This window comes from Equus przewalskii, chromosome 4, assembly GCF_037783145.1.
Source record: "Equus przewalskii isolate Varuska chromosome 4, EquPr2, whole genome shotgun sequence".
Taxonomy (NCBI): domain Eukaryota; kingdom Metazoa; phylum Chordata; class Mammalia; order Perissodactyla; family Equidae; genus Equus; species Equus przewalskii.
In genome coordinates, this window is record NC_091834.1 from 70,474,659 (window position 1) to 70,497,682 (window position 23,024).

General features: G+C 37.4%; 1 long non-coding RNA gene across 1 annotated transcript in view; it reads left to right on the plus strand.

The window, feature by feature from the left end:
• Positions 1-23,024, plus strand: part of LOC139083052 (uncharacterized) — a 114,005-nt gene that overhangs the window by 19,291 nt on the left and 71,690 nt on the right. The window contains exon 2 of the long non-coding RNA XR_011539546.1: positions 13,306-13,449. This is a non-coding gene — a long non-coding RNA (uncharacterized lncRNA). The remainder of the gene's footprint in view (positions 1-13,305; positions 13,450-23,024) is intronic.

A 23,024-nucleotide genomic window follows, 5' to 3' on the forward strand; every position in this document is an offset into this window, starting at 1 on the left:
GTCTCCCAAACCATGTTGAGTTAATTTGCATATAAGAGCTTCTGGTTATTTTATGAACACAGAGAATAGAAACAAGACTTTTATAGATTAGACAATAATTCTATTCAACTAACCCTAAGTATTTCATCTAATTCAGAGTAGAATAAAAGTAGATTCCCATAGCAGCCTTTTGAGAAGGAAAGGAAATCCTGAGCTGTGGCTTCAGGATAGGATGAGGAATTTCTGGGTCCATTGAGCACCCACTGGGTTGTCCACACTCACATGTGAAAAGTCTAACATATTAGGTTAACACATTAAAATACCAGGGACTACTGTTTGCCCTTGTTTTTTTACTTTAATATGCTACCTCAATAAGGTCACTAAGAGGATTACTTTTTACTGTAATTCCCAGATGAATTAGTCTTACTCCTTTATGCACCTTAACTGACCCAGAGGCCAGCTATCATCGAGATCCAGAGGGAGCTACACTCCTTGAAGGCTCCTGACCACCCACAGTGTTCTTCTTCAGCCTCTCAGCCTGTTGCTCAGCAGCTCACTGGAAATAGTCAACTTCCTCTGCACAGCCCAGCAAAAGTGAGTGCCATTCTCATGTGAGGGATGTTTCCTCTCTCCTCATGTCTTCATTTCAGCCTTCCAATGGCAGCTCAATTTCAGTGCATCAGCTCACTCTAGAACCTTAATTTCTCCAAGACAAAGTCCTCTTTATTCCTGTTTCTGCCTTTCTGATGTAGAAACTCCCTATTTCCTGTGTGTGAGTTTCTGGTCTGATTGAACAGAGTAGAAGCTCCTGGAGTTGTTTGGGTCATCTCCTCCCTCCAGAGTCTCCCATTTGAGCTCTGTATTAAGTATTAGATCTAGACTGTCCTGGAGGTTGCCTGCTAAGCAACTCTTGTTTGATACAATATCTAAAACTCAATTGATTTTGCTCTGATTTGGCTGATTTGGCCAGCAAGGGGCTCTGAGTTCCCCTGAGATTTGGTTAGGAGTTTTCATTTTAAAGATTAAGCAGATGCAGCAGAAGGCTCTGTTTGAGAGGTCTTAAGCAAATTTATGGCCTCAAATGTTGACCTGGAAGTCAATCCCAATTGAAACAAATTTTTTTTTTTTACAACTATTGCACTCCTTTTTAAAAATCCTTTTTGTCTTCTGCTCTTTTTCAAAAATACCCTGGCAACTCATATGCAAATGAATGTCTTTACAAGGGAGTGTCTGCTCTCCTTCATTTCTCAGGAGAAACTAAATTTTTATCTAATACAGTACTGAACATTGTAGGGGGGCAGTTGAATTAATGATTTGTCAAAAACTCTGAAGCCTCCCCGTAATACAGACTTTAGGAGATGTGTAACAGAATTATGTACTCACTAAAATATAGTGAAGTGGCTTTTTTGAGAATTAAAATCCATGGTACAGGATCCAAGACTGATTTTTGTCTTATACTAATTTTCAAGCTTAATGGGACCGGGTTATATTGGCAACCCTCTAGCACCATTATTGTGGCTTTAGGGAAGTCACTTAAATTGATGATGGCTGGTATGTGTAACAAGAGAACAATGACTCTTTTACAACTTTCTCAGAAGACCAGAGATAAACTAGAGATTATTGTATTTTATTTTAGCAGTTTATATTTTATTGAAGAGATTTAGCACTAGCTTTTTCAGACAAGATTTTATTTTTATAAAGCATTTTTCTTTGTAATTTTACAACATTTCCCCATAGGGCTATTTACATTGCTGGACATAGTCTCTTGTGAGGTTTCGCTATTATTATTTAGATCGGCTGCCTAGCCTGTCCCAAATTCAGGAGATAATTGACTTTTCCAATATTTTCCTCTGGATGTAGGCCTTGACAAAATGAGCATAGGGGAGGTTAGAAGGCACGTGACATTTTGAGATGGCCTAATGTGCACATTTCTAAGCGTTTGTCTTCTTAAAATCAAGCCATGCGTGTCGTAGATACTCTCACCCCATTCCCGCCCTCTTAGGCCCAGGGGTAGAGTGAGGCTTAGGGAAGTCAATTGCATACATTTCTAACTTTTGTTTAAAAACATAGGGGATTTTTACATTTTGATGAAGCTGCATCCGGATGACTACATCAAAATGTCCCTCTAAACTGAAACGAACATTGCAAATTGACTCTGCCCTAATAAGCTGCTTTTTGAAACCACTGCAGTTGAGAAATCTACATTTTAAAAGTATGGAACACAGAATTATGAATACAGAACAGAATATAAATGGTATTAACTTTGAAAACGGAAAAGCTAAGAGGTAGCTGTCAATAGATAGAAGGTGGAAGAGGAAAGAGAGGTGGCAGTCAGCGTAGGGTGTTAATATCCTCAGTTTACAGCCGTGGAGTCAAGAGACTGTGTTGAAAATTGATAGCAACTTGAAGTATTATTTAAAATTACAAAGATAAGCAATAAATGAATTAAAGATAGTTATCTAAGTATAAAAATGATGATGCAAGAGGAGGAGAAGGTGGATGAGGGTGTGAGCTGAATCCTTACTGATTGTAGCAGAAAGTCAACAGACACATAGTCTGAAGTTGATAAATCAAGAAATAGCAGTATGAGTACGTTCTTTAAAATATTCAGATAACAAGCAAAAGAGCTCAAACCGGAAATGGTTTCAAGTGGTGATCTCTGTAGAACAGGACTGGGAATCAGAAGGGATTGGGTGAGAAATGCTTATTTTTCAATAGAAGTTCTGGGCATATTTACTTATTTATACCATGTATATAAATTAATTTTAATTTTTAAATCAAGAAATATTTCAGTAGAGATCTTCTTAAGATCTAAAAATTATTTCTCCAGGAAGGAAGAAGAACCAGAGTCCCCTGTAGCCTAAGTTTTTGCCCAGCACCTACAAAGGAACCCTCCAGTGCTGCTGTGGGGGCCATATGAACATGACTATTTCACAGCTAACTAGGGAGTGGGGAATGGCCTTGGCAGCCAGACTGTGGTTTTGCCATATATAGAGAGAGAGAATAGAAGCATCTGGGCAGGTGAGAATTACCCTCATGTCTGTCCGTGACCATCTTTCTGCACAGAGGGCTTGTTCCAGAATGTTCTCCCCCTTTTTCTTTCCACCAGATTATATCCATTCCATCCAGTTCCCTCAGGGGCCATTACTCTCCAAAGTTTTAGCTATAATCTGCTAAGTGATCTGCCTGAATACGATAGTGGTGGCTACATTCCTAATGGGAAGGAGCTGGCTCTTGAGGCCTTTCTCCCATCCCCCAAAAGGGAACATTTGACTAGCTGCCTTTGAAACAGCTGTCTATACCTTCCTTATTGAATCTCCGTCTTTCTTGCCCTCTGTGGCCACACATATACTTTCCTTCCTACTTCTGAGGGCTTTCCTCCTGAGTCTCCTTTGCTGGTGGGTTCCTCAGGCCTTGGTCAGAGGCCCTCTTCTTTTTCAATCCATAGCCTCTCATTCATGCTTATGGTTCTAAACACTGGAACAAGGTTTCCACACTTATATCTATGACCAAACTCTCTATTTAAGTGCCTACTTCATATCGCCATTCAGCACCTCAATGCAATTTCTTCCCAACTGGACTCTATTTTCATCCTCAAACTTGCTCCTTTGAATGAGTAAATGAATGAATTGTGGTTTTCTGCAGACAGTGCTGTAATCAAAGAACTGGATCTAATGGTGAAATTTTAGGCAAAATTCAGGTTATTAGGCAACGTGGGGTAGTCTGTATCTTATATAAAACTGTGACATTTTAAAAATCTCTCTCTGTCTCACATTGTAGACTCACCAGAGAGAAAGTATAATTCCCTGTTGCCCTTTCTCTTACTTCCCTAAGAAGGAGAGGTCCTTGGGGCGTGAGGGGGTGAGGGAGAGAGGGAAGTGAACTTGTCTTTGTGTGTGTGTCTTAGAAAGACGAGACTTTGCAGGAAGGTGGTGAAGGAGACAAATCAAGACAGGCTTTTGTGTGGAGGAAGCTGAGACACTGGAGGTTGAAGAGCTGAAGTGGGCAGTGGCATACTATCTACCTGCCTTTCAGATGGAGAAGGGAAAGGGAGGGTTTCCAGTTCTGTCAGAGGAAAGCATCTGGCCCCATGTGGGAGGATAGTTACCACCTTATAAGGTTGCAAGGCCTTAGTAAGGTCCTAGAGAGGCCTGACCATTAAGTATATGGCCCTGGGTACTGTGGTGAAAGTTTCCTTGGTCAAGCTTGGGGTGGAGGGAGTGGAGTTGCCATTGAAACCAGTTGCCTTCCAATGGCTGGGGGCACTACCCACATGAATGAGAATCAGATGTCCCTTCTCATTTTTCTAGACCTTGAAAGGCCTAGGATTCTTGTATGATCCAAAGAGAAGCGAGCGTATCCTTGAAAATCTACAAATACTTAATTTCTTTTCAATCTTGTTTAGTGCGGAGGAGGGGTGAATTTAAATCATATCTATTTTGAAATGTTGCTTTTGGAGGGTTGGGAGATATATCTGTTATATTTGTGGCAACATCAATTCACGCCAGATGACTGTCTCCTCCGTGTTTCCAGATTGACCCAGGGAATACATTTCTAGTCACAGAAAGAACCAAGGACTCAATCATGCAAAACGCAAATTGGCCCTGAAAAAACCACTTTAAAAAAACACTTTAGTGGCACTGTAAAAAAAGAGTTTTAAATCATGTTCGTTTAATGCAAATGTTATCTTCTAAATATTTGTCCTTTATCAAAGTTGTGATTTCTGTCCGGGAAGCCTGCATAGTAAAAAGAAAAATTGTTCTCTTTTTCTTTTTTTTCATGTCTGAAACTGGGAAAATTTGTTGCAAAGACATTTGAGACGTTATCTATAATATATTGATGGTCTCTTCTGCCAAGGCTCCGTGGCATCTGTCTGAGAATCATGGTAAACATGTAGAGAGACAGAGAGGGAAAGAAAGAAAGAAGTCTTGAAGATTCCTGTACTCAAATTACTGGACTACTGTGACAGGAGATCCTGAGTTGATTTTTAAGTCTGTTTGTAAGAGGCATTTCAAACACTCTAGAAGAGTTGTCATTCCCATGTTGCAGGACCAAGACATCTAGCAAAGCAAATTCTCGGTCTTGTAACTGCTAGGTCACGATATTTTACATGCTGGTACTCCTGGTTGTTATTGGTGGCTCAATATCAACCCAGAGGACCTAGTGGATTACCTACAGATTGAGACTGAGCCTATAGCCCAGGTCATTTGTGGGGGAAAAGGGTTGGAATCTGGGCTGTATGAAAATAAGATCATATGCAAAATCCTTCTATTAGTGACACACTTGTTGGGTTACATTATATCTATTTTTGGCCAAAGCACTTTAGTAAAATAGGGTAGAAACTGAAAAAGAGTTTGGAAAAGAGACTAAGAAGATCAAAAGATGTAAAATGCAGCAAGTCCTCATTAACTGTAGACCCAGGTCCTTATTTCTGTTCAAAATATACCAAGTAAGAGGTATCTCATAGATTTTATATTTCTCTTAAGATAAAATGTGGCAATATTGACTTAGCAATTAGGATAATTGCTGCTTATGTAAATCTGGCTATGACTAAAGCCAACAAGAAAGATTTATTAAAAATTTTAAAGAAAGCCACCATGCTTTTACATCATTATTCTGCTTTTGCTTTAGTATTTTAATACAGTATTACAGATGTGGTTGAAATCTCCTTTGCCCCCTCTGCAGTTTTACTCCTTTTTTATCTTTCCCAAAGCTAACCCATTATCTTGAACCGTGTGTGTCTTCCAGTCTAAATTATTTTTAAGACATATACTGTATTTGTACCCATAAACATTAAAATTTTTGTTTTGTTTTTAAAACTTTAAATAAATGGTGTTATAACATAAATATCATCCTACGTATTATTTAACTGAATAGCAGCTTTTTATTAGCAGTTTTATTGAGATATAATTCATATACCATAAATTTCACCCAATACAAGTATGCAATTTAATAGTTTCTAGCATATTCACAGATATATGCAATCATGACCATGATTTTTAGAACATGGACATTTTCACCATCTAAAAAAGAAAACCTGTGCCTGTTATCTATCATCACCCTACCTTCTGCCCTGCCCCTAGTCCTAAGGTACTGCTAATATACTTTATGTCTCTTGGATTTCTCTAGTATGGGCATTTCATACGAATGGACATTTCATATAATATATGGTCTTTTGTGACTGGTTTCTTTCACTTAGCATAATGTTTTCAAGGTACATCAATGTTGTAGCGTATATCAGTACTTCATTCCTTTTTATGGCCAAATAATATTGGATTGTGTGAATATACCACATTTTGTTTATCCATTTGTCCATTGATGGACATTTGGGTTGTTTCCACCTTTTAAATATTATAAATAATGCTGCTGTAAACATTCATGAACAACTTTTTGTGTGGACGTATATTTTCATTTCTCTTGGGTATATACCTAGGAGTGGAATTGCTGGGTCATATGGTAACTCCACATTTAATCATTTAAGGAAGTGCCAGACTATTCCCCCAAGTTCCTGGGCCATTTTACTTTCTCATCGGTAGTATCTAAGAGTTCTTATTTCTCCACATCCTTCTCAACACTTGCTATTGTCTGACTTTTTAATGCTACCCATCCTAGCAGGTGTCTCATTGTGGTTTGATTTGCATTTCCCTGATGACTAATGATGTTGAGCATCTTTTCGTGTGTTACTGTCTACTTTTATATCTTCCTTGGAGAAAGATCTTTTGCCCATTTTTAAATTGGGCTATTTGCCTTTTTATTAAGTTGTAAGAGTTCTTTACATAGTCTGGATACAAGTCCCTTATCAAATCATGGTTTGTAAATATTTTCTCCTGTTCTATGGGTTGTCTTTTCACTTTCTTCCTGGTATCCTTTGAACCACATTTTTAATTTTGATGAAGTCCAGTTTATCTATTTTTTCCTCATGCTTTTGGTGTCATATCTAAGAATATATCATTGTAGTTCAAGATTGTGAAGATTTACCTCTCTTTTTTTCTAAGAGTTTATGGTCTCAAGTTTATGCCTTTGATCCATTTTGAAGTAACTTTTGTATTTGATGTGAGGTAGGGGTTCAACTTAATTCTTGTGCATGTGGCTATCTAGTTGTCTCAGCACCACTTGTTGAAAAGACCTTTCTTTTCCTATTGAATGGTGTTGGCACCCTTGCCAAAAATCAGTTGACCATAGATAAATAAATTTATTTCTGGACTCTCAATTCTATTCCATTGATCGATATGTCTATGCTTGTGCCAGTTCCACACAGTCCTGATTACCATTGCTTGGTAGTAAGTTTTGAAGTCAGGAAGTGTGAGTCCTACTTTGTTCTTTTTAATATTGTTCTAGGGGCCAGCCCCATGGCAGAGTGGTTAAGTTTGCATGCTCTGCTTTGGCGGTCCAGGGTTTTGCCGGTTTGGATCCTGGGCGCAGACGTGGCACCACTCATCAGGCCATGCTGAGGCAGCCTCTAACATAGCACAATAAGAAGGACATACAACTATGTCCTGGGGGGCTTTGGGGAGAAGAAGAAGAAGAAGAAGAAGAAGAAAAGAAGATTGACAACAGATGTTAGCTCAGGTGCTAATCTTAAAAAAAAATTTTTTTCCTAGCTATTCTGAATGCCTTGCAATTCCATATGCATGTAAGAATCAGCTTGTCAATTTTTACAAAGTTAGCTGGGATTCTGATAAATATTGAATCTGTAGATCAGTTTGGGGAGTATTGCCATCGTAATGATGTTAAGTTTTCCAATCCATGAACATGGGATGTTTTTCTGTTTATTTAGATCTTTAATTTCTTTCAACAATGTTTTAGATGTTTTCAGATGATAAGTTTTGCACTTCTTTTGTTAAATTTATTCCTTAGTATTTTATTCTTTTTGATGCTGTTTAAAATGGAGTTTCTTTGTTAATTTAATTTTTAGACTGTTCATTGCAAGTATATATAAAAACAATTGATTTTTGTATATTGATATTTTATCCTGCAATCTTGCTGATCTCGTTTATTGGTCCTAATTGATCCTAGTTCATTCTTTAGGATTTTCTATACACCAGATTATGTCATCTGTGAATAGAGATAGTTTTACTTCTTCATTTCCAATATGTATGCTTTATTTCTCTTTCTTGCTTAATTTCCTTGGTCAGTTTCTGATTTTAAAGGGAAAGCATCAAGTCAGTCACCATTAAGTATAATGTTAGCTGTGGGTTTTTCATAGAGACTCTTTATCAGGTTGAGAATGTTCCCTTCTATTCCTAGTTTGTTGAATGTTTTTATCATAAAGAATGAATAGTATGCTTTTGAGTTTTATCTATATTGATGTATGTAGCTCTAGTTCATTCATTTAAACTATTGTATAGTTTCCAATATAAATATACCACAATTTATTTATAAGTTGAAAATTTTCCCCCTTCTTTGTTTCCTATTCACAAACTATGCTGCAGTGAACATGCTTGCATATATCTCCTAGTCCATGGGCTATAGTATCTCTAGCACATATTTCAAATAGAATCATTGGATCTCAGGACAAGTTCAAATTGTTCTAAAATGTTGTGGCAATTTATGCTCCCACTTGCTTATGAAAGATCCCTATTCCCATATCCTTCCTCAAATTTCTGATTGCCATGTTATTAAATTTTTGTTAATTTGATGGATGTAAAATATATCTGATTTTAAATTTATGTTTTATATATGTTTATTTATTGATTAGGTTTCATCTGTGTTGTGTACATTCCCAATAATCTTTGCCTGTTTTTCTATTGGATTTCTTCTTAATTTGTAGAAGTTCTTTATATAGCCTGGATTCTAGTCTCATTGGCTTTCTACAGTACAAATATCTTCTCCTGGTTTGTGGCTCATCTCTCTTTTTGGTGTTGTGTCATATAGAAGTCTTAAATTTAAATGCTGTCACATTTATCGGTGGGCGTCTTTGTAGTTTGTATTTTTAATTTTGTTTAAGAAATCCTTTTTGCTAAAGCAATCCTGAGAAAAAAGAACAAACAATGGAACAGAATTGAGAGCCCAGAAATAAAACCACACATCTATGGATAGCTAATCTTTGACAAAGGAGTCAAGCACATACAATGGAGAAAGAAAAATCTCTTCAATAAATGGCGTTGGGAAAACTGGACAGCCACATGCAAAAGAATGGAAATAGGCCATTATCTTACACCATACACAAAAATGAACTCAAAATAGATTAAAGACTTGAATATAAGATCTGAAACCATGAAACTCCTAGAAAAAAATATAGGCAGTACACTCACTTTCTAACATTGGTCTTATCAGTATCTTTTTTAATATCGTATCTCCTCAGGCAAGGGAAAAAAAAGAAAAAAGAAACAAATGGGACTATATCAAACTAAAAATCTTCTGCATGGCAAGGAAGCCATCAACAAAACAAAAAGACAACCCACCAAATGGGAGAAAATATTTGTGAATACATATAAGGGATTAACATCCAAAATATATGAAGAACTCATACAACTCAACAACAAAAAAATGAACGACTCGATAAAAAAATGGGCAGAGGATACAAACAGACATTTTTCCAGGGAAGACATGCAGATGGCCAGCAGGCACATGAAAAGATGTTCAACGTCACTAATTATTAGGGAAATGCAAATCAAAACTACTATGAGATATCACCTCACATCTGTCAGAATGGCTATTATTAGAAAGACAATAAATTACATGTGATGGAGAGGATGTGGAGAAAAGGGAACTCTCATACACTGCTGGTGGGAATGCAAACAGTTGCAGCCACTATGGAAAACAGTATGGAGATGTCTCAAAAAATTAAAAATAGAAATATCATATGATCCAGCTATTCCACTTTTGGGTATTTTTCCAAAGAACATGAACTAATTCAAAAAGATACATGCATCTGTATGTTCATTGCAGCAATATTCCCAATAGCCAAGACCTGAAAGCAACTTAGGTGCCCATCAACAGATGAATGGATAAAGAAAACGTGGTATATTTACACAATGGAATACTACTCAGCCATAAAAAAGACAAAATCATGCCATTTGCAACAACGTGGATGGGTCTTGAGAGTATTATGCTAAGTGAAATAAGTCAGACAGGGAAAGACAAATATCATATGATTTCACTTATATGTGGAAGATAAACAAAGAAACAAACACATAGATATGGAGAACAGATTGGTGGTTACCAGAAAGGAAGGGGATGGGGATAGGGCAAAAGGAATAGCAGGGCAGATATGTACGGCGATGGATGGAAACTACACTTGTGGTGCTGAACACAATGCAGCCTATACAGAAGCTGACATAAAATGATGTATACCTGAAAAAAAAGAATAAATCTTTTCCTATTCTATCATAAAAACACTCCTGTTTGTTGTTCTATAATTTAAAAAATTTTGCTCTTTAGTTCTTTAATTCTTCCAAAATTTATCTATTGTGTTTGTGTAAGCAGGAATCTATTTTTCCCCACATAAACTACCCTTTGTTGAATAGTCCATTTTTTCCCCTCAACTGATTTGTAATTATACCTCTGTCACCTATCAAGTTTTCGGATATGTGTTAGCCTGTGTCTGGCCTTTCTGTTGCATTCTATTGTCCTATTTTTTTTCCCCACTGCATTGGTAACTGCTTTAATCTCTGGAGTGGGAGTAGATATACATGGTATAAATATAATAAGCTATAAAATATAGCTAGAAGAGGAAGAGAGAATTTGTATCTGGCAGAGCAAGTCCTCCACTTGTTATTTTCTAAAATTGTTTTAGCTTTTCTTGATCCTTAATTTATTTGTTTTTGGTAAAAAGATGTATTTCTTTCTTCTCTCTCTCTTTTTTTCTTGCTGGGAAAGATTTGCCCTCAGCTAACCTCTGTTGCCAATCTTCCTCTCTCTTTTTCTTTTTTCCTCCCCAAAGCCCCAGTACATAGTTGTATATTCCAGTTGCAAGTCCTTCCAGTTATTCTATGTGATTCACCACCATAGTCTGGCTACTGACAGACGAGTGGTGGGGTTCCACGCCTGGGAACCAAACTCGGGCCACTGAAGCAGAGTGCACGAAACTTTTAACCACCACGCTGTCAGGGCTGGCCCCAAAAAAGAAGTATTTAAAAGTGAGAATATTAGGATGAGCTGTTCAAGTTCTGTGAGAAGTATTGTTGGATTTGCATTGATCACACATATTTATTTGGAGAGAATTGACACTTTGTACATGTGTTGATTTGGTATCTAGCCACTTTTCTAATTCTAGTTCTAACATTTTGTCTATGGAGTCTCTTGGATTTCTATGTGGATAACCATATTTTCTCCAAAAGATGATGATTTTTGTCTCTCCACATTCTGTTTTTAAACTTCATACAACTCTTTTGTATTCTTACATCAATTACAACTTTCATTATACCTTGAATAGTACAAGAGAGAGTGGCAATTGCTCTCTTGGTTTTTACTTCCCTGAGAATGTTTCCAAAGCTTCATCCTTTGCTGTTCATTTTTTGTAGACTACTTAGAATAAAGGCTATTCCATAGCAGTGATTCTTGTCCTGGATGCACAATGGATTTCTCTGAGGAGCTTTATAAAAATACTGATGCCTAGTTCCTACCCCCCAAAATTCTGATCTAATTAGTTTGGGATGCAGCCTGGGCACTGGGACTTTTAAAAAACTCCCCTGATGTTTCTAATGTGCAGCCAAAGTTGAGAACTACTATTCTTGATTAATGCCTACATTTATTGGTCAAGAGTCTATTAGTCATGGGTGACAGAAACACAAGTACAACTAGCTTAAGAAAAATAAAGAGGAGGAGAGTTTATAAGCTTGTAAGATCACAGCATTTGCAGAGCTAGGAATAACTGGATCCAGAGACTGAGGCTGTCTGGATCCTCTTTCTCTCCATCTCTTGTCTACACTCTTTTTGTGAGTGGCAATCATTCTCTACGACAGCAGTGGACTGTCTTCACAGAGTGATGGAAAGCTCAGAACTCATCTTGTAATGGCTCCAGTGAAAAAAGAATCTCTTTCTTGCTAGTTCCAGCCAGAGAAATCCCCAAGAATGACTTTTATTTCTTGACGTGGGTACCTGACTTCCTCTGGACCAGTCACCATGGCCCAAATATGGGTAGGTGATTGGGGAGAAGACTTGTTGGGCAAGCTGAGAGTAATTTATCTAACATTTAAACTCTGGTTAACTTTAACCTTATTGAATACTGCCATAAATCTGACAGTAAGAAAAAGTCTCTAAGAAGGTATGAAAACAATATTCATAGGAGAGATGTGAAGCCATTCTTAAGTATTGTGTTGGATTATGCCACTCATTTAATAACATTTGTAATTTGGTTTTCCATGGCAAATTGCCTAGGTTTCAGAAAAAAAGATATTAGGAGCAGGGAGGGATTCCTGCTGAAGCTGAAATACTGAAAGTGATCATTGGCAGCAAGGGAGGAGAGAGGTAAATAATCTTTTAACGGCCCAGTAATGGGGCGGGCCCTGTGGCCGAGTAGTTGGGTTTGTGCGCTCCGCTTCAGTGGCCCGGGGGTCTAGCCGGTTCAGATCCTGGGCACAGACATGGCACCGCTCATCAGGCCATGGTGAGGCGGCATCCCACATGCCACAACTGGAAGGACCCACAACTAAAAATATACAACTATGTATCAGGGGGCTTTGGGGAGAAAAAGGAAAAATAAAATTTTTAAAAGCTCAGTAACTTGGCCTGTTTAGTTATAGGAGCAAACAGTCTTTGAAGGCACCCCTGGCAAGAAATAGCTGTGAAAAACAACTTCCAAAAGTTGGAGGGGAAAGCCTGGGGAGGGGACTAGGAAGGTTTTGGAATCAGACACAACTAGATACAAATTCTGGTTAAAAATATGTTTGATTTTGGACAAATTCATCTTTCCAAACCTTAGAGTCTTTATCTGTAGAATGGAGATAACAATGCCTAGTGTATAGAATCCTAGAGGAAGTTGTGTATAGATTAAGCACATAGTAGGTGCACAATAAATGTTACTTCTTCCCATCCTTTCCATCTTTTACCATAATAAATAATGATTATAGTGGTGATCTTGAGTTTTCAAGTAAGATTATATTATGTCCAGTGTTGTGTGTATTGGAAAGGTAGGGAAGTTTTAGTGAGACTTACATTAAAAAACGGCTAAAATTAAAAGTTTAGTTCCTAAAATCGTAAACTTTATCTAGAAAATTCACTTATACAAATAAGGCATTACTCTACTGCCTCAATGTAGAGGAATTTGAGAGTGCCTACTCTATATGTCCAACATATAACTATAATCTCTAACTTATTTGTTAATAGGCAGGTTGTTTTGTCAAACTTCCATGATTCTATGCTTTCTAAAACTTTTCCCACTAGCATGAAGTTGACATGGGTCAGCTGCTGAACAGTGAAATAAACTTCTCTCTGCTTCATGGAACTTCTAGCTGACCTGAGACGTGATTACAGAGGAGGACTGCCCTGTGTGGGCCACTGCTGTCATGGAGGCTTCCAGGAAGGCTGGTGAGTGGTTTCAGGTGTACCTAAGGGTTCTCTTGGATACTTGGGCCTGAGGTCCTAGAGAAGACCTCAAAACTTGTGCATTCCTAGACAAAACTTCGTTTGGGTTGATCTGATGAGGAAGGAACACCTGATCAGGCCCTTCTCTCTCAAATTCTCCCCCTCTTTCTTCTGTGTCACTCTCCTCTCCTGGTTTCCTTGCAAGCTCTCTGGTATTCCTTCTCATCATGTCCCTCCCCACCCCCAACCTTTTTATATTCTACGTGTTTCTCCTGGTTCTCTCATTCTCATTTATTCTGATGGTGTCAACTACCAATTATGTGTGACCACTCACAAATCTGTATTTCTAGACCTCAACCCCACTCCTGACCACAGTTTTCACATATCAACATACGCATATTTCTAACTGGATGCTTCCCAAACCCCTCTAACTTGTCATCTTTTGCATCTTTCCCTCCTCTCACCCAAACGTGTTTTACTTCTGTGTTTCCAGTCCAGTGAAAGGCCTGTCTATTTATCAGTCATGCAATCCAGAAACCTGGGAGTCATCCCTAGCTCTCACTGTTTCCATCCAATATTACTAATGATACTAATAGTGGCTATTTCTGTTAGTCTTACTAAGCCGGAATTATTAATAATACAGAGCCAAAATTCACTGGTTCCAGAGTCCTACTCTTAATCTCCCTAGTTTAACTGCCAGTCAGTTCTCAGGTCTTACTGATTCTATCTGGTTACTATATTTTAGATCTTTCTTCCTGATGTGTAACATATTTGGCCTGTCCTTTCTATCCCACTCTATCCTTGCAATGGTCTCTCTGCTCCAGTCTTGCCCTCTTTCAATCCTTTTCATACTGCAGCCAGATCTGAACCTCTTCCTGGGGTTGACCACGAACCAAGGAAGCTTTTGGCATTTACCCCCCTCTGTTAGATTATTCCTTTACACATCCTCAAAGCAATGTCTTATGTAATACTTTACCCATCTTTTCTTTTCTCCTAGAACCTGAATGCGATAAGCATTTTAATTCATTTTAAGCAACTGAAACAGTAGCTAATCAGGTGTTCTTTCGGTGCTCAGTCTCAGTATATTTAGTTTTCACAGAGGATTCATTTCAGCTTTCCTCAGCACCTTGCTGAGTTCCTCCCAGCTACAGCTCTCATTGACGGAGATGAGTGCTGCGGGACAAGGGAGTTAGATGAAAAATGGTCTCATAATCTCTATCGACACAGGGATTGAGAGGCTACGTGAACATAGGAAGTAGGACTTGGTGGAGAGCCATGAGAGAGCTTTGAAAGACTGGTGCTAAGTACAAATAGGCTGATTTTCAAGTAGAGATGAATGCTACCCACTATAATCCTCCCATGGAGCTATCATGGTTAATTAAGGACAGGTTAAGGGTTATAAGATCCTCTGTAACCAACAATAAACTATGCTGGCTGGCAAATCGAGGTAAACAAAAGGCTCCTTTCTTTAAAAAAACAATTAAGACGAATAAACATAAAAGCTTGTTAGAAATTGTTAACTTGCTACACTGTGAAATGACTTTTAATGAGATATAAAAACCCATTACATGTTGCAAATTATTTTCTAGAGGATTTACGGAATACATAGGATTTTAGAAACCAAACTTTTTGTGTAAGTAATACATAGACATAAGATATCAAATTCAAAAAGTGAAAAAGGGTGTACTGTAAAAATTAAGTCCGTTCTCAAGAGGCAAATCTGTTAACAGTTTCTTGTGTTTCCAGAGATAGCCTGTCATAGAACAGATTTAGAGTAAAGATTTTATCAAAATAAGCATCTCCATTTTCCTAATACCTAATATGTTGCCTGCTATAGTAGGTATTCTGTAAATGCTGATTAAAGGAGTCTATTTCCGAGGAATGTTTTAGCAAATTCTATGAGCGTATTTTTTCTAAGTTAAAATTTCCCTTTGTTCACTACATTAAAACAAAAACAACATGAAATTAAGCAATGACACAAAAAAGGAAAAAGAGGTATATGTAATCTGCATTGCTTTATTGCAAACCACAGCTAACATCGTGTTCAATGATGAAAGTTTGAAAGCTTTTCCGCTAAGATCATGAACACGACAAGGATGTCCACCCTCACCGCTTCCTATTCATCACAGTACTGGAAGTCCTAGCCAGAGCCATTAAAGCATCCAAATCAGAACGGAAGAAGTAAAATTGTCTTTGTTTCCAGATGACATGATTTTATACACAGAAAATCCTAAAGACTCCACCAAAACACTGTTAGAACTAATAAATGAATTTAGTAAAGTTGCAGGATACAAAATCAGCATACAAAAATCAGTTGCATTTCTATACTCTAACAATGAACCATCTGCAAAAGAAATAAATAAAACAACGCCATTTACAATAGCACTGAAAATAATAAAATACCTAGGAATAAATTTAACCAAGAAGGTGAAAGATCTATATACTGAAAATTACAAGATATTCATGGAAGAAATTGAAGAAAACACAAATGAATAGAAAGATATTCTATGATCTTGGATTAGAAGAATTAATATTGTTAAAATATCCATACTACACAAAGCAGTCTATAGATGCAATACAATCTCTATCAAAATTTCAGTGGCATTTTTCAAAGAAATAGAAAAAACAACCCTAAAATTTGTATGGAACTGCAAAAGATCTCAAATAGCCAAAGCAATTCTGAGAAAGAAGAATGAAGCTGGAGGCATCACACTTCCTGATTTCAAACTTTATTACAAAGTTATAGTAATCAAAATAGTATGGTACTGGCATAATATCCAAAATACATAAATTTGGATATATAAAAATATCCAAATATAAAATATATTAATATAAATATACAAATTTGGATATAAATTAATATCCAAAATATATAAATAACTCATACAACTCAGTAGCAAAAAAAAATCTGATTTAAAAATGGACAGAGGAAATAGACGTTTTTCCGAAGAAGATATATGGATCACCAACAGGTACATGAGAAGATGTTCAGTATTGTTAATCATCAGGAAAATGCAAACCAAAACCACAATGAGATATCACCTCATACCTGTTAGAATGGCTACCATCAAAAAGACAAGCGACAACAAGTGTTGCTGAGGATGTGGAGAAAAGGAAACACTTGTGCATTGTTGGTGGCAATGTAAATTGGTATAGCCACTATGGAAAACAGTATAGAGGTTCCTCAAAAAATATTAAAAATAGAACTACCATGTGATCCAGCAATTCCACTTCTGGGGATATATCTGAAGGAAATGAAATCACTATCCAAGAGAGATATCTGCAACCCCATGTTCAGTGCAGCACTATTTATAATAGCCAAGACATGGAAACAACCTAAGGGATTCATCAAAGAATGAATGGATAAAGAAAATGCAACATACACACACAGAGTACAGAATATTGTTCAACCATGAAAAGAAAGGAAATCCTGCCTTTTGCGACAAAATGGATGGGACTTGAGGGCATTATGCTAAGTGAAATAAGTCAGACAGAGCAAGACAACTTCTATATGGTATCACTCACATGTGGAATCTAAAAAAGCCAAACTCATAGAATAGGGAGTAGAGTGATGGTTGCCAGGGTTAGAGGTGTGGGAGAAAGGGGGAGATGTTGGTGGAAGGGTACAAACTTCTAGCTATATGATGAATAAGTTTTGGGGATCTAACGTAGAGCATGGTGACTATAATTAACGATACTGTACTGTATACTTGAAAGTTGTTAAGAGAGTAGATCTGAAATTTTATCACTACAAAAAAGGTCATTATGTGAGGTGATGGATGTGTTAACTAACCTTATTGTGGTAATCATCTGGAAATATGTACATGTATTAAATCATCACTTTGCACACCTTAAATGTACAGATGTTATATGTCAATATTATCTCAATAAAGCTGGAAACATACCTTTTCAGATCAATCAAAGATTTTAAAGTAAAAAATAAAACTATAAAAGTTATAGAAGAAAATATAGGAGGGAATTTCCTGGGGAATAGGGAGTGAAGGAGACTTTTTTTCACTGTAGACTCTTTTGTACTTATGAATGTTGTACTATGTACATATATTACCTGGTCAAAAAAATTTTAATTGAGTGAAATAAAGATATTGTCTCTTCCTGAATATTCGAGTCTAATTTGTACATCAAAGTCTGAGCATTAACTCATTTCTTTCCAGCTTCATTTCTGCTGTAACAACACAATCCTAAAGGCAGTGAGTGTAAGGCACCTTTGTTCTTGCCGCTCTCTGAGTGGGGAAAGGGGAGAGAGGAATTGCAGGGCAAGAGGAAATACTGGAAGTGAGAAATAAAACACATTGGATAATATTTCAAAATATTTACCTAGACTCCCCTCTCTCCTCACTACCTCACTTTCCACCAAGAATACTTCTCTGCTTTATAATCTAGTATTTCAAGAGAAGGACCACAATCTGCAGGTTTCCTGATCAGTGAGTCTAGTCTGATTTGTGTAATTCAAAAATATAAGAACCTTGATAGAAACTGTGTTTGCTTTGTTTAATTTGTTCTTCCCATTTCAGGCGGACGCTGACTAACACTAAGATGTTATCATAGTGCAAACACCATGATGTGACTGGATGACACTCAACAGTTTAAACCTGAAAAAGTTGACAGAACTTAGAGCAGAAGGGATCTTTAATCCTTATTTTAGACATGTTTATTATTATTTAAGATTTTTTAGGGAATTAGCTTTTGGTAATAATGGAGGAGTGAAGGAGTCCCATATACTCTGAGAAAATTATAAAAGCTTATTAAATAATTAAAAAGAAACTATTTAAAGATTTTGAAAAGTATCTAAAAGCAGATGAAAGCCAGAGGAGAGTTTAGTTCCTGAACCAGAAAGGGTAAGAATTATGAGTTTGTCCAATACCCAGAAGAGCAACTGAAAAAACTATAAAACACTGCTGAGAGAAATTTTATAAAATTTAAACAAATGGAGAGATATGCCATGTTCATGGATTGGAAGGTGTAGCATAATTAAGATGTCATTTGACCCCAAACTGATTTATAGATTTAATAGAATTCCAATCAAATATCCCAGTGGGAATTTTTTAAAAATAGAAATTGACAAGCTGATTCCAAAGTTTAAAAGGAAGCGTAAACTACCCAGAATAAGCAAAACAATTTTGAGTGAGCAAAACTGAATAGCTCTGAGTGAGAAAAATCAGTCAGAGGACTCACTCTAATTTCGAGATTTATGATAAGACTACTGTAATCAAGGAGCCAGCCTGGTGGCATAGTGGTTAAGTTTGCACACTCTGCTTCAGTGGCCTGGGGTTTGTGGGCCTGGATCCCAGGCATGGACCTACATACCACTCATCAAGCCATGCTGTGGTGATGTCCCACATACAAAACAGAGGGGGACTGGCACAGGTGTTAGCTCAGGGCCAATTTCCCTCACCAAAAAACCCCCCAAAAACAAAAACCCAGAAAATACCTACTGTAATCAAGATAGTTTAACTGGTGTAGGGATAGACATATAAACCAGAGAGTCCAGAAATAGACCTATACATATATGGTTAAGTGATTTTTGACAAATGTGCTGATGTAATTCAAAATGGGAGAAAGAAAAGATGTTTTTTCAACACATGCTGAAGGTATTGGATATCTATACACAAAATAGTAACTTCCACCTTTGCCTCACACCATCTACAAATTTTAACGCAGATTCGATGCTAGGCCTAAATGTAAGAGCTAAAACTATAAAACTTCTGCAAGAAAACATAGGAGGAAATATTTATAGTCTATTAGTTAAAGATTTCTAAGGCAGGACACAAAAACCATGAAGAGAAAAATTTGATAAATTGGAATCCATCAAAATTAAACACAACCTATTGGACCAGTCATCTGTTTTCTCTTAGCTCCAAACCCACCCTTTGATTCCCAGCTTTGTAACAGTGGAACTGCATGCAACCTGTAAACATTTCTTAGCCAGATAGTGTAATGCTAGGCTCTGTCAGTAGAGGGCACTGGAGTAACATTGCCAGATGATAGCAATAGGAAATTTTTGGGATGATGGAAATGCTATGCACTGTCTAATATGGTGGCCACTCGTCATATGTAGCTATGTAAATTAATTAAAATTAAATAAAATTAGTTCAGATCCTCAGTCCCCAAACCACATTTCAAGTGCTCAATAGCCATTGTGGTCAATGGCTACCATATTGGGCAGATACAGAACATTTCATCATCATCAAAAGTCCTATTGGACGGCACTGCTCTATATCTTTATTGTGTTGAAGTGTACGCGGCTGTATACATTTGTCAAAACTCGTCAAATTGCCCATTCAGAATTAGTGGATTTTGTTATATATAAAGTACACTTCATTAAAAATTTAGCAAAGTGCTATTACTCTTTGATTAAAAAGGTGTTAATAGGCTAGTCAAGAGTTTTAGTCATTTTATCACTGAAATTGCACCATTAAATAAAAGAAAATTCTTGCAAACATCAATCTTGTCCACCCCCCTCAACCTCCCGCCAGTTTTTTGCTTTTTGAAAGCCAGGGGCAAGCAGTGCTGCAAGTGTTTGTAGTCTTGTGTTTAACATTTATTCTGAATTTCTGTCTTTAAACCAGGCTTTTCAACTCTTATCTTGCTTTAAAAAATTAAAAACATGTCCTTTGGAGATTTAAATAATTTTATAACCATTTTTTCCAATATTGCTCATGAAGTTTAATATCCTAAGAGAATTACCAATCATTTAAGTGCTTTTCTAAGGTGGTTAAACAAATATTAAAAATTATTTGATGCATGAAAAAATCTTCCTATCTAGTTCAACTCTTAGATGCTAGATGATTGCCCTTCCTAGAAAAATGAATAGGTTTTGAGTGAAAAAAACCACGGAGGTGACTCCATGAGGGGACAGAGGCCATGTCTGTTCAGTTCAACAAATTGCATTTTGAGCACCTGAACAGTATCTGACAATAAAGTTTTGTTAAATGACTGACTGAGCAAATGAATGAATTCAGGTATCAGAGCAAGTCTGTGATTGGTTTTGGATTTTGACACATGATATATATCACCAGCAAAGAACAGAAGAGAACTGGGGAAACACATAGCTATTATTTATCTTGTACTGAGACACTTCTCCAAAGTTTCTTTTGACTGAGCACCCCGGTCAATTTCCTAATTTCAAATTCCGTTTACTGTGACAAAAGACGAACTGGATGGCACATTCTTGGCATTTAAATGAGCGAATACTGAGCTTCTGTGCGTCTATGTAGTTTAACCATTTGAAACAGACAATTTTAACTACTACCTCGGGGACTTCTATCCAGCTGCCTGCCAAACTGCTCCCTCTTGGTCCCCAGATGCCCCAACATCAATGTGCTTAAATCCATATGCTTCCTCTTTCCCTAACTCCTCTTACCTGTTCTGCTTTTTGCACCTTAATAAGCAGAACTACTATTTTACCCAGTCATCCCAGCCAGAAACCAGGGAGTTACTAGATTCTTCTCTCTTTCCCACCTTTTAGAGCCAATTAATTACCTAACTCTTGCTAACGCATTTTAAACTGGACTGCCTCTAGTTACATCCAGAAGCATTGCTGGGGGTTGATGGAAGCTGAAAGAGCAGACTGGAAACTTGGTAGCTAGGAAGTAGAGGCTCCCTTGGGACACATTCTCAAAAGTGGTTCCCATTTTTTTCATGATTGTTGTTAAAATTATGGTGAAAAATTCTTAGAGGAAACAATGTGGAATCCAGATGTTCGTATTATAAAGTATTTGGAACGATGGCACCATTTTCACTTGTTATCTTTCCTCAGCAGCCAATGACAAAGACGTAGGTTCATTCTCGTTGTTAGAATCCTTTATCTCTAGTTCTACTTCTCATTTCAATTCTTTTCCCTTCTGGATGTCACTGTATCCTTCTAAAACTAAAATTTTCATCCCTGTTTAAAAACCTTTAGTGATATCACTTGACACCCAGTAGGATGGTTAGAATAAAAAAGGCCAATAATAACAAGTGTTGATGCGGATATGAAAAAGTTGGAACCCTCACACACTGCTGGTGGGATTGTAAAATGGTGCATCCACTTTGGAAAATAGTCTGGCAGTTTCTTGAATGATTAAATGTAGAGTTACCATACGACCCAGCAATTATACTCCTAGGTATATACGCAAGAGAAATGAAAACATATGTCCACAAAGAAGCTTGCACACAAAAGTTTATGGCAGCATTACTCATAATGGGCAAAAAGGGAAAACAACTCAGATGTCCATCAATGGACAAGTGGATAAACAAAATGTGGTATATCCATACAACAGAATATTATTTGGGCATAAAACGGAATGAAATAATGACTCAAGCTCCAGTATGGATGAACCTTAAAAACATTATGCTAAGTGAAAAAAGCCAGTCACAATAGACCACATATTATATGATTCCATTTCTATGAAACGTCCAGAATAGGCAAATCTACAGAGACAAAAAGTAGGTTAGCAGTTGCTTAGGGCTAATGGAGGGCAGAGCACAATAAGGGTTGATAGCTAAAGAGTACAGGATTTATTTTTGAGGTGGTGAAAATATTCTGAAATTGACCATGGTGATAGTTGCACATATCTGTGAATATACTAAAAACTAATGAACTGTAAACTTTAAATGAGTGAATCATATGGCATGTGAATTATATCTCAATAAAGTAGTTAAATTAAGTAAAAAATTTAAAAAACCTTTGGTGCCCTACTTAATAAAACCGAAACTCATCTCACCCCATTCTTCAGGCTATGCAGGGCTGTCTTCATGACCCAATGCTCAGACATACCCCCTCACTGGGCTCCACAAATTATATAATCAGTCCTGACTGAATGTTTCATCCACGTGATGCCCCTGGATGTTCCTGACTGCTCTATGTGTCAACTCTTGCTCATGCTGCTTCCTTTGCTTAGAATGTCTTTCCAACTGTCCCTTCCTCCCAAGGACTGCCAGGAAAATACCTACTTACCTTCCAAATCCATTCACTGATCACCTTCATTGCAAAATCTTTACCCAACCTTCTCAGGCTGAATTGACCACTCCCTCTTTTGTGTTCAGTTCTGAAACTTGTACAGATTTCTATGACAGCATCTCTGGAGCTTGTTTGCTTACATGTTTCTTTCTCTCTTTTTAGACCATGAACTTTTCAGTGGCAGGGATGCTGCTGTCTTCTTTTTCTTCTACATCTTCTCTCTGCTTGATTCTGGAGGTGCACACACCTACTACCCCTTACCTGCCATATACTGAAATCAGAGCTGAGGACAGAGAACAGACAGTCCTGTCTTGATTTCATTCACACCCCACCCCTGCTACTCTGTGGTTCTATGCCTTCTGATGGTAGTGGAAGCCCTCTTTCCAGATTATCCGTTCAAATGCTGAACTTGAATCTTGAACTCTGACCCATGCCACCAAGCTTTTGGCTGTGCTATGCTTCCTGCCTGGCCCCTGCTGGACTTGCACCAATGGAAGTTGACTGCGGCCTGTGGACTGGACAGTGTACCTTGCCAGGTCTTTCCACTTTAACTAGATAGCCCACACTCTCGACTCTGCTTTGCTCTGAGACTGACGGGACCAAGATCTCTAACGTGTAC